At 34.1% G+C, this 2,305-nt stretch overlaps 1 protein-coding gene across 1 annotated transcript in view; it reads right to left on the minus strand.

Moving 5' to 3' along the window:
- The window catches only part of Adamts19 (ADAM metallopeptidase with thrombospondin type 1 motif 19), a 319,655-nt gene that overhangs the window by 192,133 nt on the left and 125,217 nt on the right, over nt 1-2,305 (minus strand). The gene's annotated exons all lie outside the window — the stretch shown is intronic.

A 2,305-nucleotide genomic window follows, 5' to 3' on the forward strand; every position in this document is an offset into this window, starting at 1 on the left:
CAGAGCCAAAGACAAAAATAACATCAACCTCCCAATAGAAGGAGAAAATGTTTTTAATAAAGTCTAACACTCAAATAACCCTACAGAAAAGTAAACCCTACAGAAAGTAAGAAGAAATGGTCATTACCTCAATCTGATAAAGGTCGTCTATGACAAACCAACAGCTAACATCATACTAAATGGACAAAAACTAAAAACATTCACTCGAAAATCAGGATCAGGAGCTGGGGAGAGAGCTCAGCAGCACAAGCACCTGCTTAGCAAGTACAAGGTCCTGAGTTTGATCCCTGGTTATAAAAATACAATTAATAAAATGAGCGAGACAAGGATGTCCATAGTTATCAGTCATATACAATATAGTTCCAGAAACATTAGATACAGCAATTAGAAAAGACAGAGAAATTAAAGGAATAAAGATAGGAAAGGAAGCAGTGAAATTTTCATTATTCATTCTATATAGAAGACCCCAAAAACTCCACCAAAAGACTTTAAAATTAATAAGCAAATTTAGTAGCATAGCAGGATACAAATTCAACACTGAAAAATCAATAGCATTCCTGTACACAAACAACAAACCCAATGAGAGAGAAATTAGGGAAACAACACTCCACACAATAGCATCTAAATAAATAAAAATGTAGGAATCAATCTAACAAAGGAAGCAAAATTGCATACATTGAAAATTACTCTACTCTGAAAAAGAAGACTGCAGAGAATAAAAAAAATAAATCCTTGCTCATGATAGGAAGAACTGACATAGTGAAAATGGCCTTATTCCCAAAACTGTTATACAAATTTAATGTAATCCCAATCAAAACACCACTATCATATCTCCAAGATCCAGGGAAAATATTCTTACAATTTATTTTGAGCAAGAAGAGATTGAGAGTAGCAAAGGCAATCCTGGGCAACAAAGACAAGCTAGAAGGCACCACAATCCCTGACTTAAAAATATACTACAAAGCTACGATAATAAAATCAGCATGTCACTGGCAAAAACAAACAAAAAAACAGACCTGAGGCCCAAGGGAACAGATTAGAAGATGGTGACACAACTATAAACACACTCAGCCACCTGATCTTTGACAAAGGGGTGAAATATTCATTGGAAGAAAGATAACCTCTTTAATAAATGGTGCTAGAAAAACTGGCTTTCTACATGCCAAAGACTAAAATTAGAACCATGTCTATCACCATGCACTATGCTACAGGCAAAAAGGGATCAAAGATTTAGATATTAAGGGGCTGGGGAGATGGCTCAGCAGAATAAGCACTTGCCTGGCAAGCACAAGGGCTTGAGTTCAATCCCTATTTCTGCAAAAAAAAAAAAAAAAAAATCAGAAAAAAAATTAAGATAAAAAAAAAAAAAAACTAAATCTATTGGATGAGAAAGTAGGTAGAAATCTTAAAGACTCTGAGGTAATCAAAACCTTCATGAACAAAACCCAAACTGCACAGAAAAACACTTTAAAGAATCAACAACTGAGCTCTCATCTTATAAAAAGTATTTTTTAATCTAAAGAAATTACCAAAGAGTGAAAAGAAAACCCTCACAGTGGAAAAAATATTGAAGCTGATTCTCTCTCAGACAGAGGACTTCTATCCAGAATATATGAAGAATTTTTTTAAAAAAATTAGACCCTCCGAATTCAAAGACCCAATCCAAAAATGGGCATCTGAGATGAAGACACAGTTCTCAGGTGAAAAAATATGAATGGATAATAATTATATGAAAAAAAAGTTCAAAATCATTGGTCATTCAGGAAACACAAATTAAAAGAATACTGAGATTCCAGTTCACCCCTAAAAGAATAGCTCTCATCAAATCAACCAATAACAAGTGCTAGAACAGATATGAGGAGAAAAGAATGTTTCACTACTGTTGTTGGGAGTGTAGAGTGGTACAACCACTATGGAAATCAGTGTAGAGATACCTCAGAAGTAAGAATTAGAGGGCCCATTCCAACCAACTATTCCCCTTGTAGTTATTTTCCCAGAAGAATTAAGAACATCACATCGCAGTAATATATATGCACCCATGTTTATAGCAGTACAATTTGTAATAGCTAAATCTTGGAAATAACACAGTTGCCCATTGACCAAGGAATGGATAAAAAAGAGGCCATATTTTTATACAATGGGGTACTACTCAGCTCTAAAGAAGAACAAACTTGAGGTTTTCATGCATTAACAGATAAAACTGGAGACCATAATTATAAGTGAAACAAATCAGACTCACATGAATAAACAACATATTGTCTTCCTAGTGTAAGAATCTGAAAGAATAAACAAGATCTGAAATGTA

Source organism: Octodon degus, unplaced genomic scaffold (genome assembly GCF_000260255.1).
Source record: "Octodon degus isolate 3935 unplaced genomic scaffold, OctDeg1.0 scaffold00040, whole genome shotgun sequence".
Taxonomy (NCBI): Eukaryota; Metazoa; Chordata; class Mammalia; order Rodentia; family Octodontidae; genus Octodon; species Octodon degus.